General features: G+C 40.2%; 1 protein-coding gene across 7 annotated transcripts in view; it reads right to left on the reverse strand.

Annotated features, from left to right (window-relative positions):
* Positions 1-17076, reverse strand: part of LOC122560280 (casein kinase II subunit alpha) — a 97276-nt gene extending 80200 nt beyond the window's left edge. For 6 of the 7 annotated variants that reach the window (XM_043710826.2, XM_043710822.2, XM_043710825.2 and 3 more), the window contains exon 1: positions 16773-17076. The gene's annotated coding sequence lies outside the window, so the exon portion shown is untranslated. The remainder of the gene's footprint in view (positions 1-16772) is intronic. The other variant, XM_087994747.1, reaches the window with a different exon arrangement.
* Between the last annotated feature and the right edge of the window lie 958 nt (positions 17077-18034).

The following is an 18034-nucleotide window of genomic DNA, read 5'->3' on the forward strand; positions in this document are numbered from 1 at the left end:
CGAGTCTTTGTTCTGGGGGAAAGAGTGTGGCTTGGATTGTGGTCCACGTGGTCCGCTGGAAGGGCTCTGTGTGAGGATGCAAAACAAAAACAAGAAATGCTGAAATTAAGGTTGCACTAATACTTGGTTTGAAAAGGAAAGTTTTGATGTAAATTGTGCCATGCTGAGTGTTTGGTGTTTAAAAATTTTTGGTTTGTTAATATACTGGCTCAAAAAATCCCTTTAAGTAATTGTTTTGCCTTGTTTAAAAATGTGTTTTGTGGGCTATGTAATGAGACAGATTTTGTTTTTACATTGAAATTGTACAGATTATGTCCTTTTAAAATGAAAAAAACTTGTAACCTTAAAACAAATGAGCCCCTGATTTGTCTGAAATTCTACAATGCATGTTTAAAAATAAAGAATTAGGTCAGTGGTCATGCTTTAGCCAGATGAGAGAATTGTATTATAAGATCTCTGCTGCTGTGTTTTTAATGCAGAATGTTCATAAAAAGAAGTGTTTTAATTTTGATGCTTTAAGATTTGAGAATATTAGAACTTGAGACTGAGCTGTTTAAATTCTTTTAATTATTTTTAAGACTTCATTGGCCCGGTTCATATTGCAAATTCAAGAATGTTGATCTCTACCAAAGTTGCCACAGTAATTTCGACTGCTTTATTTGGAAAAATATTTTAAAATATTCTGCATTTGTTTCCCACAATATTTGAGATTTAAATCTGAACTGAAACTGCCTCTTCAATTGCAAAAGCACAGGAAGCATTGTTTTCTTTCTGTTCCAGACTTTTTGAAATACTTATCCTGACAGCTTTCACATTAGCCAAGTATCAATTTGTTAAAGGAAGGCAATTTTTGAATAACTTGAATGGGGTCCCCCGAGGGTTTGATTTTAGGACCACTGATTGTTGTTTATAATTGACCGAATTGTTTATGCTGTACAATTTAGAAGTATAAAACTTGACAATGTCATAAATAGCGAACAGAGTAACAGACTTCAAGAATTCAAAGAATGGTGAAATAGGCAGGCACAATTTAGTGTAGTAAAATCTGTGACGGTCTTCATACTTATAACCACCTTGGCAAGGAAGGAAAAAGTGTGTAGAAATGCAAGGATACTTTCAGCAGCTAACATCTTCTCTCAAGTTTCTCCATTCACAAGTAAAGCATGCCTTCGGACCACTGCCCACCCCTCCACAACCTGATCCAACCGATTCAATCAGCTCCCCAGTCATGAACATGAAGAAATTAACAACAGTGAAGAGGTCGGTACGCTTTTCGTCAGTGGCCTTCCGACGGACATTAAATTACGTGAGCTTTACCTTGTCTTTCAATCATTCAAGGGATATGAAGGTTCACTGATCAAGCTAACATCACTACAGCCAGTTGGCTTTGTTACATTTAAACAGCAGAGCAGGAGCAGAAGCTGCAAAGAATGCTGCATTCACCTAGCCTGCAGCTGCAGCACTGCAGACCCAGATGTGCTGGTATCCTCCATCTGAAGCATCTCTGCAAGGATGGATGTCTTGCCAGTTTTGTGAAGCATTTAACTGCCCTTATCCAAGGAATCAGATTTCTCCGAGAAATGATGCAAGAATAGACTGAATTTTGTTTTCAGGTTGGACTTTACTAAAGGAGATTTTGGAGAACTGGCTGATTTCCACTCGACTTGGAGGGGATGGAGTGGTCACTAAGGACAGTGGATTTATGAACTTTACTGGTGATTTTGTTTCCCCACATGGGAGGATTCTTTTCACTCTAATTACTGTAATGGATTAGTAATTTTGTTATCAACATTGTATGCAGTGTGTCAGTAGCTTGCTTAAATATTGGCTGTAAGAGTCTTGTGAAAGGTGGTAGTGCCATCTCAGTGGTGATCATGAAATGATAAAAGGAGGGAATGAAAATGTGTATAATAGCATATAAGCAGACACAGAAAGAGTTAAGTTCTGAGCTTTGTGAAACAGGTTCAGCTGAGCATGACTCAGTTCAGATAAGAACTTACAGTTAACAATGGGGTGCTGGAGGCAATGGTAATGGGTTAACAAGGTGGAAAAACATGCATTATGTAGAGCCATTTAATAAGATGAGGTAACATTCAGTTATGTAACGTCAGTTAGCAAGGTGAAAAAGTATTCATTGTGTGAAGCCAGTTATACACTGTTTAACAGCAGCTGGCTTAATCTTTACTATTGATACTCGTTGCTTGTAATAGTCACCTAATTAATATGTATGTTGCCTTGGCTGGATATTCCTCCCTGTAAAATGACTATACAGTTCATTAAGAAACTACTGTTCCAGAGAAGGCTGGGAAACCATGTCCCTGTCAGCATGGGCGAGCATTCTCTCTCCCTCCAGGGCCCAGAATAAAGATGAAGGAGGTAAAACTATACAGTCTGAGCATTTTGCTTCAACTGAGGGTGAGGGTGGGGGGAAAACAGGACAACAATAAGCCAATGCACTTTAGACATGAGGCCTTGTTTCAAGTCGGTCAAGTGTCTTAACCTGGAGTTAGACTGGTTTTATTTCCAAAGCAGGAATTTATAAAATGCCACATTATCTCGCCAGGTTCACATCACAGCACCAGGTGGCGTTGATTTGAGGCTGACCCCACCTTCCCTTGCCTTACCCAAGGACATTGAGTTGTGCATTCAGTGAATTGAGAAGCCTTCAGGTTGTAAGGTAATTCAGGTATAGTAGGGGTGAGCTTTTTTTTCCTCCAAAACAGAGTAGACAGCAGTACCTCAATTCTCTTTGAAAGGTCAGTCTAGCTTTAAAAGTTCATCCACTTTGTACTCAATGGCTTGGATGTTTTCCAGGAGTATGCTGGGAGTAGGGGCTTGAAACCTCGAAGCTTCAGTTTCACCTCAAGTCCAGCACATCTCCTAAGTTTCCTGGGTAGGTGGCTACTCTTAGTCGATCCTGGAAGTCAGTGAAGGAAGTCTGCTGCTGATAGATGTAAGCACTTCGCATCTAGACCACTTTCCTAGAAATTTGACTGCACTATGGGAACTGCACCCCAACTTAAATTTGCTTTTGAATGCACCATCTGTCCATTGCTGGCATTTTCAATACATAACATTTGCACTAGCACAATGGTCAGTACCTTAGGTGTTCATGTCATAGCATTTTGGGTGCTAATGGCTAAATTATCAATCCTACTGATACCATAGCCTCATACTGGTATGAAAATTAATTCCAACCAAATCACATTTTGGACATCCATCTTAAAATTCATGGCAGGTTTGGTACCACTCACCCTATACTCTGAACTGAGATGAGCAGTACAAGCAAGGACTCTTTAGTCATGCTTCTTACCCACAGTGCGCTCTCCACAGTTAATTCCTCCCATTACACACAGGTAGGAGTCAGTCAATGCGAGACAATTCATGATCAGGTAGATTATAGCTCAGATGTAATCTCTCCGAACATTAGTGTGAATTAGAATTATGCATATTCTGTTGTACCTTGTAGTTTAAACCACCAGTAATCTATTGGTATTTTTAAAAATCACAAGTAATTAAAAACAATTACATCTTTGAATGGCAATGCATGATTATGCTTTATTACTTGTGGGACATGGGACTTGCTGCCTGGCTAGCACTTATTGCCTGTCCCTAGTTGCCCTTGAGGTGGTGTGTTGAGCTGCCTTCTTGAACAGTTACCGTCTATGTGCTGCTGGTAGACCCACAATGTCCTCAGGGAGGGAATTCCAGGATTTTGAGCCAGCAACAATAAAGGTACAGCAATATATTTCCAAATCAGGATGGTGAGTGGCTTGGAGGGCAACTTGCAGGTAGTGGAGCTTCCACAAGTCTTCTGCCTTTGCTCTTCGATAGAAGTGGTCGTGGGTTTGGAAGGTGCTGTTTAAGGAGCCTTGGTGAATTATTGCGATACATCTTGTCAATGGTACATACCATTGTTACAAAGCATCAATGGTGGATGTAGTGAGCATTTGTGGTTGTGGTGTCAATCAAGTGGGCTGCTTTGTCCCAGACAGTGTTAAGCTTCTTAGAGTTGTTGAAGCTGCAACCATCCAGGCATGTGGGGAGTATTTCATCACACTTACGACATGTGCCTTGTAGATAGTGGTCAGGCTTTGAGGAGTTAGGAAGCGAGCTACTTTCTACAGTATTTCCAGCTTCAGACCTGCTCTTGTAGCCACTGCATTTATATGGCAAGTCTAGTTCAGTTTCTGGTCAATGGCTTCAGTCCTATTTCCAGAATGCTGTCAAGGCCCATGCCCTTTGCAATATGTAGTGCCTCCAATAGTTTCTTAATATCACATGAAGTGAATCAAAATGGCTGAAGACTGGTATCCGTGATGATGGGGACCACTGGAGAAGGCTGAGAAGGATGGATGATTATTGTGAATACTTCAGCCTTATGTTTTGCACTAATGTTCTGGGCGCTCATCCAGTGGATTGCTCAATTGTACACTACCATTCTCGACTGGGTGTGGAAGGACTGCAGGGTTTAGATCAGATCTTTGTGTTGTGGGATCACTTAGCTCTGTCTATCACTTGCTGCTTATGCTGTTTGACATTAGTCATGTTTGGTAACTTCACTCGGCTGACACCCCATTTTCAGCCTGGTGCTGCTTCTGTTATGCCCTCCTGTACTCTCCATTGAACCAGGGTTGACTCTTTGGCTTGATGATAATGATAGAGTGGGAATATGCCAGGCCATGAGGTTGCAAGATGAGATGAGAGTACATTTCTGCTACTGTTGATGGCTCACAGCGCCTCACAGATGCCCAGTCTTGAGTTGCTAGAACCGTTTTAAGTCTGTCCCATTTAGCACAGTCATACTGCCACACATGATAGTGAGTATCCTCAATGTGAGGGCAGGACTTCATCTCCACAAAGACTGTGCAGTGGTCACTCTTACCAATGTGGTAAATGGACAGATGCAACTACAGTCAGCTGATGCTAAGGATTTTTAGAATTGATTCCCTACAGTATGGAAACAGGCCCTTCGGGCCAAAAAGTCCACACCGACCCTCCACAGAGCAACCCTGCCAGACCCATTCCCTAAATTTATCTCTGACTAATGCACCTAACATGATAGGCAATTTAGGATGGCCAATTCACCTGACCTGCACATCTTTGGATTGTGGGAGGAAACTGGAGCACCCAGAGGAAAACCACGCAGACACAGGGAGAATGTGCAAACTCCAAACAGTCACCCAAGGGAGGAATCGAACCCGGGTCCTGGTGCTGTGAGGCAACAGTGCTAACCGCTGAGCCTTACAGGATGAGATCAAGTATAATTTTTCCCTCTTATTGTTTCTCTCACCACCCGCTGCAGATCCAGTATAGTAACCGTCCTTTACGGCCTATCAGTAGTGCTCCTACTCAGCCACTCTTGGTAATGGACATTGAAATACCCTACCCTGCATTCACTTTGTGCCCTTGTCAATGTCAGTGCTTCCTTCAAGTGTTGTTCAGCATGGTGGAGTACTGATTCATCAGCCAACGGAGGACCATACGGGGTAAACAGGTTTCCAGGTTAATGTGTAACTCGAAACCATGAAACTTCATGGGACCAAGAGTTAATGTTGCAGAATCCCAGGGCATTTAATCCCCACACTTTCAATTGTGCTGCCACTGTCAGTGGGCCAAGGCATATCCAGGGATGACAATGAGCATGTCTGGGAGTATCATCTGTATGATAGGATTTCATAAGCACAACTATATTACTTGACTAGTTTGAGACACAGCTCTCCCACGTTTGGCTCTAGGCCCCAGTCTTAAGGAAGGGTGACTGTGCAGGGTCAACAGGGCTGTTTTTGCCATTGTCATTTCTGGTTCCTAGGTCAAAGCCAGAAGTTTTCTTTCAGACTTCATAGCAATTGACACAAGTTAGAGGCTTGCTAGGCCATTTCAGAATCAACCAGATGGCTGTGTTCCTGGAGTCACACGTAAGCCAGACCAGGTAAGGAAGGCAGATTTCCTTCCATGAAGAACATTTCACACTGGCATTTTTCACATTGTCCTCTTTACATTGGAAAATTTGTAGTTGCAACTATCTAAATCATGCCTGATCCAACAAGTCACAGCATCTATAACAATCTCATGTTGTCCAAATTTGGCAAAGGTTGGAAATGTGTTACTTTCCCCACCCCTCAAGACACCAAATATTCAATTGAAATACAAGTTAAGAAACAATTATCTTGTCATTTTATTGTGCCACAGGCATAGCTACTTCTTGAGAAATCTTTCCAGTCAATACTATTTCACGCATTTCTGCTCTCGCCACCAACCTCAAAATCCACAAATGCCCCCTATCATCATACACCACTCAGTCCATAAGCTTAACCTTGAACACCTTACCAATTATCTAAATTCTCCACTTCATTCGCATCCAGGAGTCTCCTGCAATGTACTGTTGAAGCTCAATATATACTTGAGGAACAGCACCTCACCTTTCAACTTGGCACTTTATCACCTTCTGGACTGAACACAAAGGTCAATAACCTTCATCTAAAACTTCAGCCTTTTTTCAAATTTTTGCTTCTGCATTTTGGGTTTGTTTGCTGACAGTAGCAGCTGCTCATGATCACCATTCACACTTCCTCTAGACATCTTTAATTTCTTCACTTGCTCCACCATTTTCTTCTACCTTCCGTCAACCCATTTATCACTTAATCTTCCATCCTATCACAGGCTTCCCTTTTGTTTCTCCCCACTCCCAGTCCTGTCTTCATACTTGTTTAAAACTTTACATTTTTTACTTCTGATGAAAAGTAAACAAAGACATTAACTGTTTCTCTTCACAAATACTGAGTATTTTGAACATGCAGATTCAACGCCAGGATTCCAGCATGTTTGCCCTTTTCTACTAGCAGTTTGCATTTCATGTACTATGCTCTGACATGCTTTCTGCATGTATTTCTGATGAATAGTCAAAGAATATAACACAGGATCTCAGTTGTTTCATATAACTATACAGCTTGCAGTACCTGTTTGAAACATTTTTAAAATTTGGCTACATTATGGTGTAACTGACTGGTCTGAAAACAAAAATTATTCATCTCCCAACCTGCTTTGAATTCACAAGTCCCTACTCAAGCCAGATTACTTGAAGTGAGATGAAAATCGAGATCATGCATCATTCAAACACAAAACAATCGTGTTTTGTAAATGAAGTTTAGGACAGAAAGACAACTTTAAGAAGTGAAGAACCTATCTAGAAATATTATGGCAATGGCTCTTTTAAGTCTCATACCTTAAAGATAAAGGCCTAGAGTTACAATTCCAAAATCAACTAAAAAAAAGTCATAAAATGAAAATCTACAACTAATCCTAAGTAATGCTGCTTGCCTTCACAGCACAGTACCAGATTGAGAAAATGGCCAGCAACTGTAAATGTGAAATTGGCAGCCTTTTTTTTAAGAATGAGTTTAGCACAGGCCTTTTCATCCTAATCTTGATATCACAAAATATCTAATATTAACACTGTCTCTTTATTTATAAGGAGTCATCTTGAAATTGTGATTCTGCAGTTCTAAGATGTCTGCCTCTAAAAATGCAAGTGCCAAGAATAAGAGAAGAACACAAATTAAAGGAGAACACAATAAAATACTTCAAATGATGGACATTTTAAATAAATGCAATAAATTATAAAACATAAGATATCAACATCTGAAAAAATGCAATAGCTTAATGTTCCAATTTTGAATAAAGCCACTGTTCAAAAAATTAACCTGTCTCTTCCAGATCTAACGCACATCATATATTCTGATATTTTCAACCTTTTACTTTGGGGAACATGTTGCTAAAGGAATCTCAAAAATGACATTAAAATGGAATTACACATCAGCAAAATAATAATGTGGTCAAGTAGGACAATTATAAAAATTGCAATGAATTTCTTAAAGTTGGCACGGACAGGTTGGACCAAAGGGCCTGTTTCCATGCTGTATGACTCTATATGATGAGATAAATCTCAACAAAAAGATCTGTTTTGGGGCCACTACTATTTGTCATTTTTATAAATGACCTGGATGAGGGCGCAAAAGGATGTGGATGGCACTAAGGTCAGTAGAATTGTGCATAGTGACGAAGGATGCTGCAGGTTACAGAAGGACATAGATAAGCTGCAGAGCTGGGGTGAGAGGTGGCAAATGGAGTTTAATGCGGAAAAGTGAGAGGTGATTCACTTCGGAAGGAGTAACAAGAATGCAGAGTACTGGGATAATGCTAAGATTCTTGACAGTGTAGATGAGCAGAGAGATGTCTGTGTCCATGTGCATGGATCCTATACAAAAGACTGTGCGGCTGCATTTGAAGTAGTGCGTACAATTCTGGTGGCCGCATTATAGGAAGGATGTGGAAGCATTGGAAAGGGTGCAGAGGAGATCTACCAGGATGTTGCCTGGTATGGAGAGAAGGTCATATGAGGACAAGTTGAGGGACATGAGGCTGTTTTCATTACAGAGAAGGTTAAGAGAGACATATAAGATAATCAGCAGGTTAGATAGGGTGGACAGAGAGTGCCTTTTTCCTCAGATGGTTATGACTAGCACAAGGGGACAGAGCTTTAAATTGAGGGGTGATAGATATAGGACAGATGTCAGAGGTAGATTCTTTACTCAGAGTATTAAGGGCACCTTGCATGCAACAGTAGTAGACTCATCAACATTAAGGGCATTTGGATAAACATATAGATGATAATGAAATAGTGTGGGTTAGATGGGCTTCAGACTGGTTCCACAGGTCGGCGCAACATCGAGGGCTGAAGGACCTGCTCTGCGTTGTAATGTTCTATGTTCTAATACTGAGTTCTGCACCTTGCTCGTGTATGCCTGCATTTTATATTCTGGTTTTCCAGTTTGCCCAACCACCAATTTTTCTGAATGCTGACAAGGAGGAAAATGTTGAATTTCAATTTGAAGTTCAGAGATAGTTGATAGAAAATGTCGAATTCTAGCATTTTTAAAAACTTCACTTTGTTACAAAACAAGACTCAAATCTCACATTAGGGTGGAGGACACACTACTCCAAATCTGCAGGTTGAGAGACCATGGTACCCAGGGATAACATGTAAGCTGGCCTTATATCAACAAAGTCAGGAGAATTTGCAACGGCGTTTACACAAGTCCTCAGTCCATTCAAATCAGTGTACCTACCTGGTTTTTAGGATCATGAATGTCCTCACTTTTGGGGGAAGGGGAAAGAGAAAGTCAAAACTAGAAAACTCATCACAAATCCACCTTTACAAAATGAAACATCAAACTTGGTTGCTGTAATAATTTCTCTCTTTAAGGACTAACCATTCAAAAATCCATCTCCCTGCTTAACAACCTCCCAATAAACAAAGTCCTGACAAAAATTGCAAAATAAACATGCACCAGGGCAAAACCAACGCATCATATTAAGACCATTTTTATAAAACTTGAGTGACAATGTGATTTCATTAGCACAGCTTGGTTTTCCTTTTCAAAACTACAGCAAATATTAAAGGTCAGCAGTACAGCAATAGACACATTTATTACATTTTTAAATATTAACTTAAAAGCCTGGGCTTCTATTTCCATAGCATTTTTCAGAACCTCAAAACATCTCAAAGTATTAACAGTCAGGCAATCAAGTAATTGTGAAATAGTCAGTGTTGTAAGGCAAGGAAACAAAACCGCCAAACAGCATATTGAAAGACTTTACAAACAGCAAAGGAATATCCATAACCAATTGTGTATATTAAGTGATGACGGTGAGGGGCAAATCAATATCAGCCAGAGTACCAGGCAAATTCCAATGGTGCAAAATGGGTTTTATATCAATCTTAGGGGGCAGATAACTTCCACTTAACATCTCATTTGAATGGTAACATCTCTGACAGTATAGGATGTTCTGAGTAATGCAATGGTTTGCCTGCCTGGGTGCTGTGCTCAAGCACCTGCAGTGGAGTTTGTTTTGTGTAAGACAGTTGACTTAATTGAAGGTCATCAAACCTCAGGCAAGGCGCAAGGTTGAGAAGATGGGACCTCAGCCTGTGAAGGAAGTGAACCCATGCTGTTGGCATTATTCTGCATCACAAACCAGCCTTCCAACCAACCAAGCTAGCAGTTCCCTGCAGTAATATAAATATGAGGTGCCAAACTAATGTAGCAGGTAACTATATTTTAAATGTAATCAATTGCTGCAAAGCACTCTAGGTCATCTGCAGTACGTAAAGGAAAGAACATGGATTTTATCTACCACCATTCATACTTGCAACTGAATGGATTTCAGTTTCACTGCATCGGCAACTATCCACTAAAGATTTTGCCTTGAATTCAGGGAGTTTGAGCTCCCCAGGTGCATGGCAGTGGAGCAAGGACATCTGTTTTACAAAAAAAAAAGGCTGCTCCCCTGGTTTTCTTGACCAGAGGATGCAGTGTCCTTGAGCTTGTGGAAATAAAAAAAAAATTACCTTTTCCTCTGCTCTCAAAAATTACACCAAGACATTTTGTTCTAAACAGCAGTATTTGTGTGACACTTAACTGCAACTAGTTTTCAGCTGTGAAGCAAGACAGTGTAGTGATTGAGCTCCATCATCCACCAGAGAAAGAAGTCTTATATTTATTGTGCATGGTCATATTCCAGAAATCATGCTTCAGAGTACTGAAATGTATAGTGTGTTTTCTTAATGTTAACTGCAAAACAAATTATCTGGTTATTTGGCTCTTACAGACTAAATTATGTTGTGTTATTAGATTAATTTTCTTAACACGTAAAACAATTGAATGGGTATATAATAGCCATTTCATAATAGTTTCTTCAGACTGGAGCTGGAAATTTGAAAACATCTGTAATGTGCAAGCTTCCTTTACCAAAAATAATGGCGTCTAATTGAACACAGGACTTACAGCAATTAAAATTCTCCAGCCTGAAATGCTGAAACCACTTTAAATAGAGTGCTAGTTTGGGAACAAAATGACACATAATACAGTGCACAAACCAGTATAAAATTGAAGATTACATTATATTTGTTGGTTGCTGTATTGCTTTGGTGAGTTTGTGGAGATAGTGATAAGAAATCTTCAATTTTCTTGTGCTGGCAGAATTTCTAATTTCTAACATGAATCATACACAAAGGCATTAACATTGAATGATTAACACTTATTAATCAAGCAAGATTACTGGCTAATAATTAACATGCAGAAGAGAAGATACTCATAAGTGAATTTAAAGTAGTAATCTACCATAGTTCCGGGCACCAAATGATTCAATTCACTTGCAGATCACCCAACCCATAGATTACAATTTTTTTTCCCTTTACGCTTCTCAAAGTCACAAAGTTTACACAGCCCTGGCCAATTTTGATTATGTCACCCCAAATTCCCACTGCAATTAATAAATGTTGCTAAATATCACGATACTAAAATTTATAAATCACAATAAATCTTAATCATTAATCATATGTTTAAAGTACAGCTTTTAAGTCTTAGTTATCCATGCATACCCCACAGCATAATCAAAGATAGGTCCAAATGCTGTTCTAAATCAAAATAATAGCATTTTTCTCAATATTTATCAAATATGGAAGTAAATCAATCCAACGTTAATGTTTTCAATTGTATAATATTTACTTTCAATTAGTGGTATTCCCCACCAAAATAAATCCTATTTTATTCGAAAGCTAGCCTTAAGTCTCACTGTAGAAAACATGGTAAAATTTTACTCAACCCAAATGAACATATAAAATGTTATCCCTTGTTCCTCATCCATACTGTAAGTCTTATCAATAAATCAAATCAATTCTGATTTATGTTATCCATTTTGTATACCAATCTGTGGAAATTCATCTTCTGTAGCTTGTTAAAATACAGAGACGTACTGCGAATGGTATATTCAAATTTCACTTACAAGTATTCATCACTACAGCACAAAAATTCATTTAAAATGAAAATGTAATTTAAGAGATGTGGCTCGAAAAAGGGGTTATCATAAAGCCACCAACTGAAAGTAAAACAAATAAATATTTCTACGTAGTAGACAGAAAAACTACTGCTACTAAACCCAGATTTAAAAACCAAGCATAATGGAAATCCACAGAAAGCAGTTCATTGCTGAGACTTGGTTTCCCAGACTTAGAAATAGCTTCCAAGGAGATTACAAGTTATCCAGAGTTTAAAATTGGAAATTGGTTTTAAAACATTTAAAAGGTGTTAGAAAATGTATATAGTTATGTAGTACAGCAGACTGTCATTCAGTCACCATTTCCCCCTTTCCCCACCAAATGAATTATATCACACTTTCCTGCACTAAATATCTTTTGCCAAATATTTGCCCATTTTTCTATTTGCTGACATCTCTCCTTTCTTATGAAAAGAAGAAATAGGAGTAGCACCTGCTTTGCCATTCAATACCATCACATTTGAACATGTGCATCAGCTCTGCTTTCTCAATTGCCAAACCCTTGATTCTGACACACCAAAAATCTGTGTAAATCAGTCTTACACTCGTTAAATGATGGAGAACCCACAACCTTTTAGGGTGGGAAATCACAAACATTTGATGGAAGAAATTATTGTTCACCTCAGTCCTAAATGATTGACCCCTTATCTCAAAAATGTGCCCTCCTATTTGATATTCCGCAGAAGGGGAAACAAACTTTCACTGCCTATCCCTTAATATTTCGTATAATTTAATGCACTCACATTGCAATCTTTTGAACTTCAGAAAATACAGCCTAATTTACTCAACATCTCATCATTAGACAGAGCTCTTATCCAAGGAACCAACTAGCGAACATACATTATATCAATGCAAGTATGTGCTTCCTTATTTACTACATACCACCTTTCAGAGTTTCAAGTCTTCTGCAAACAAATTATGTCCAGTGCTCATTAAGGCACCAATATTTGGAGACATCCATCCATTTTACTAGTAAGTCAGCTGCAGTTTAGCTAGTGCAATTTTTCCAAATCACAAGACTTTAGGTCACAGTACAGCCAGCATAAAAAATAAGGCTTTCACTCAAGTGTAGTAGTGCTGCATAGTCAGATGCACTGCCACTAAGATGAGATGTTACTGAAGGCCCATCTACCCCTCCAAACGGATGTACAAGATCCTACGGCAATATTCAGGCATCCTAGTCAATATTTACCTCTCAACTGACATCACAAGAAATGATCTAGTTACTATCATATTGCTGTTGGTAGGAGCATGGTATGCACAAACTGGCTGCTGCATCCACCCAATAACAACAGTGGCTATGCTATAAAACAAACTTCATACTCTAAAGCACTTTGGGATACTAGTGGTTGAGCAGCACTACATAACTACAAATTTGTAACAATCGCTGCTTTTTGCCCCAATTTCATACCTTTGCTACCTCTAATTCCATGAGCTTCAAATTTCTGACACATTTATACTTTAACAAACACCTTTGGAGTGTTCATAAATACATACACCCTCATTAACCCTCCCCATTACTTCAAAAGACCAATTTCTCCAGAAAATGAGGATTAAAGTACTAGTCTAGAATTCAGGTCAGGAAAGCAGACCTCAAGCTTATCAGGGGATCAAATAGAAAATATCAGAAACACAAATTCTGTCAGAATCGAATAAGCGATTCATGTCTTAGGGCCAAGATATTTGGATTTGTGGTTGCTGACAGACCTGCTATTTTCCCAGCATTGTCTTTTTGTTTTGTATTTACAATGTTTATGTTTGTATTTACTCAGTGGATCACCATTGTTTTGCACTGGAAGCTTATATTCCACCTTGTAACTTAACAAATTAGCCTTTAGAACTAATATATTCAAAAGAAACAATTTTACAAATCTTGTCTTGATATGTACAGTGAACAACCAATACAACCCTTCCCCGTGCCATTCACACCAGCAGTCCAACTCTTCCTTTCCACAGACAATATAACCTGTTGCGGGCTAATTTGAAGTCAAGACTTTGCAGCTAAAATAATACAAATTTCTTTCAAGTAAATTACATAACTTTGAAATAGTAAACACAAAGAACAATTGTCCTCTGATATTTGGGGTCTTGTGGCACAATGGTACATTCCTTCAGAAAACCCACATTCAAATCAGGATGTAATGCCACTGGGATGTCTCAAAACATGGCCAAACATTTTAAAAAGCTGCAGCTATTTCTGCTTCAGTAGATTCCTTAAGACAAAAGTGGGTTTTGCTACGCAGTGGTAGTAAACCAGGAGATCTGGGTTCAAAGTCCTACACGTCCTGAAAATGTGTCATAACATGGTGACCTTTTTCGCTCCCTTTTTCAATGTGATAACACAAAGCCAAAAACAGGGCTTGCCAAAGAAGACCCAAAATTAACTTTATTTTATAAATTATAAAGATATTTTTGGAGACAAAATAAAACAATTTTATCTTAAATCAACCTGGTCGGATGTATCATGACACATCTGAAACAGAAAGGACCATTCTGAAGAAGGGTCACTGGATCCGAAACATTAACTCTGCTTTCTCTCCACAGATGCTGCCAGACCTGCTGAGATTTTCCAGCAGTTTCTGTTTTTGTTTCAGATTCTAGCACCCACGATTATTTGGTCTTTTGTCTCTACCATAACAGTACCATAACAGACCCTGACAAAAACATTGCATCCTCCTCAAATCCACACTCAATCAATTTGTAATACCTGGTTTCCAATACCAGGATACTCTCCAGACCCATTCAGTCTATCCAACTGCTTCAATAGTTCCACGCCAGTTTATTCCAAAAAAATCACCAAGGCCCTGAAAAGGTTGAAGCTCATCGATTGTCTAGGTTATAAATTTACAGAAAATGTAGATCTTAGCCAGATTATTGCATGATGACTTTTAACATTATGACAATTATTGCAGACTCCATAAACCTCAAATTCAGATCACAAAACACATCCAACTCTTCTATTGTGTTAACTTCCTTATGTATTAACACAAAAGACTTTGGCTTCAGTTTCCATCTCAATGAATTACAATAGTAATTCAACAAAGCTTCTAAGACAACACCTTCCAAAACCATGATCACACCTCGAAGGATATGAGGAGCAGATACATGGGAACAATGCCACTTGCAAGTTCCCTCCAAGCTACTCACCATCCTGACTTGGAAATAGAAAGCTTTTCCTTCAGTGTTGCTGTGTAAAATCCTTGAATTCTCTCCCTAATTGTATTGTGGGTCTACCTATAGTACATGGATTGCAGTGGTTAAAGAAGGCAGCTCATCAACAACCTTGTCCAGGACAACTGAGGGCAGGCAATAAACATTAACCAAGTCAGCAATGCCCACATCCTAAGTGAATGTTTAAAAATCTTGAGCCTTTAGTGAGACAAACACCTAAGTCTCAGGTGAAGCAGGAGGCAATAATGCACATTTGGGATCAGAATTGAACAAGGGTTGAGCAACCAAGGTTCCTTCATTGGTCACTATGCTTCCAAGGGAAGAATGCATTCTCCAACAGAAGAGTAAGCAGTTTCCTTACCTTACCTCACATTGAAAAAAAGGAGGAACATTACTTTTCTTAACCATCAAGATGGGGTAACTGCTGCAACTAATCCACTTCAGCACCTCATAAGAGTGCCAGAATCAATTTTTCCTCAACAACTGGCAAATTGCTGAGTACAGTTAAACCCTCCTAGTATATGATGGACTACTATAATTACCCCACATGCAGCACCATGTGCTTTCACAATTGTACCCTTCTCAGATCATGAGGGCACACCACAAGTCAACTTCTAGCAGACAGGTCTATTCATTACTTTCACAGCATGAGACACTACTACAAATACCCTCTCTCCAGTACAGGAGAGGTTGATTAGAATCAACCAGCTTCCACTAGTACAGCAGAGTTTATGACAATCAACTCCCCCACCAGTACATGCGAAATAATTACAATTATCCCATTCCCAGCACATGATGAGTTCACACAATTACTGTATACCCTTACACAAAGATACAATAACTTCCCCACCAAAATGGGAGTCTTTAATACCAGCAGACCTCTCCAATACAGGAAATCTTACTCTATACTTACTTCCAGTACATGACTTGTGATTATAATGACCCCTCCTCAATAGAGGAGGATTTATGACACATAATGCTATCCACTAGTACAGGAGGGTATATTACAAAAAACTACCATCCCCAATATAGGAGGGTTTATTACAATTACATGACCATGCCCTTCTAAAGGATGGGTGATAACAATCAAACCCTCTTCTGTGCAGGAGGGGCAATTACAATTAACCCCCCTGGCCACTGCAGGAGGGGCAATTACAATTAACCCCCCCCCCGGCCACTACAGGAGGGGCAATTAAAATTAAACCCCCCCCGGCCACTACAGGAGGGGCAATTAAAATTAAACCCCCCCCGGCCACTGCAGGAGGGGCAATTACAATTAAACCCCCCCCGGCCACTGCAGGAGGGGCAATTACAATTAAACCCCCCTGGCCACTGCAGGAGGGGCAATTACAATTAAACCCCCCTGGCCACTGCAGGAGGGGCAATTACAATTAAACCCCCCCCTGGCCACTGCAGGAGGGGCAATTACAATTAAACCCCCCCCTGGCCACTGCAGGAGGGGCAATTACAATTATCTCCCATACCCAATGCAGGGTGATTACAATAACCCCCTCCCCAGTACACGTGGGTAATTACAATTACCCCCTCCCTAGTACAAGGGGGTTATCACAATTTACCCCCCCCCCCCCCCCCCCCCCCCAATAAAAGAACAAAACTATTCTATCCATCGCCTCTTCACCCAACCCAATCCAGTAATCCCCACCCCCAGCTCAGTGGCATCGCCATGAACACCGCCCGCTTACCTTAGCCTGGTCCTGGGAGCGGGGACTTGCTGTTTCTCTCTTCCTGTGGGCAGAATTGTTGGCTTTTCGGATATATATATGTGTTGGTGCGTGTCAATTTTTTTTTGTATTTTTTTAAAACTGTTCTGAGTTTACTTCCCTCTCGCTGGCTATTTATGATTATTCTTTTTGTTTGTTTCGTGGGGCTTTTTCCCCCCCCCCCTGGTTTTCTGTATGTATATGCGTGAACCCGCCAAACTCCCCTCAGGTCGGAGCGGCCGGACTCGCCGCTGGAAAAGCCTCCGACTCCCCACAATATGGCGGCGGCGCGCTCCCCGCCAGCCCCGCGCTACAACGAGGCTGCGCCTGCCCGCCGGCCGGTGCACTGCCTCATTCCGTCCGGGCGAAACACACACCCTCAGTGAGCCTGCCCGGGGGAAACCTACATCTGCTGCACCAGCTCTCCTGCTGCCACTTGTCCACATCTGGGCCCCAGCCAATCTATTAAACCTCTTCTTCAGTCACTGAAAACACGTCCTCACATGGGCAAACAAACAAATCTCATTTTCTACACTATTAAATGCACTTTCGAACCAGTAAACCTCATACACACTTTAAATGCATTCTAAAATTAGTAGATTATCAAATCTAACCATTTCTACTCCATTAGCTACACTTTCAAATCTGTAACCTTTCTTAACCCCGCCCACACAATAAAATTAATTCTCACATTAGTAGTTTATCAAAGCAATCCCTTCCATTGAATCCCCACAGTGTGGAATCAGACCATTCTGCCCATAAAGTCAACACTGACCCTCCAAAGAGCACCCAATCCAGAGCCATTCCAATAACCCTGCATTCCCAAGGCTGACACACCTAACCTACACATTACCAGACACTGGATAATTTAGCATGTCCAATCCACCCAACTACCACATCTTTGGACTGTGGGAGGAAACTGCAGCACCTGATGGAAACCCATGCAGACGGGGAGAATGTGCAAACAGACAGTCACCCAAGGGTGGAATCGAACCCAGGACCCTGTCCCCTGAGACAGCAGTGCTAACCATTGATCCACCATGCTAATCTGTTGAAGGTGACAGGGCAAGTTGAAAAAGTAGTTAATAAGGAATACAGGATCCTGAACATTATAAATATGGACATACAGTACAAAACTAAAGGAATGTCTAAAACATTGGTTTGCCTCCAACTAGAATATAGCATCCAATTCTGGACACCGCACTTTGGGAAGGATGTGAAGGCATTAATGAGGGCACAGAAAA

This window comes from Chiloscyllium plagiosum, unplaced genomic scaffold (assembly GCF_037043375.1).
Source record: "Chiloscyllium plagiosum isolate Xiang-an unplaced genomic scaffold, Cpla_swu_hap1 HiC_scaffold_15, whole genome shotgun sequence".
Classification (NCBI taxonomy): Eukaryota; Metazoa; Chordata; class Chondrichthyes; order Orectolobiformes; family Hemiscylliidae; genus Chiloscyllium; species Chiloscyllium plagiosum.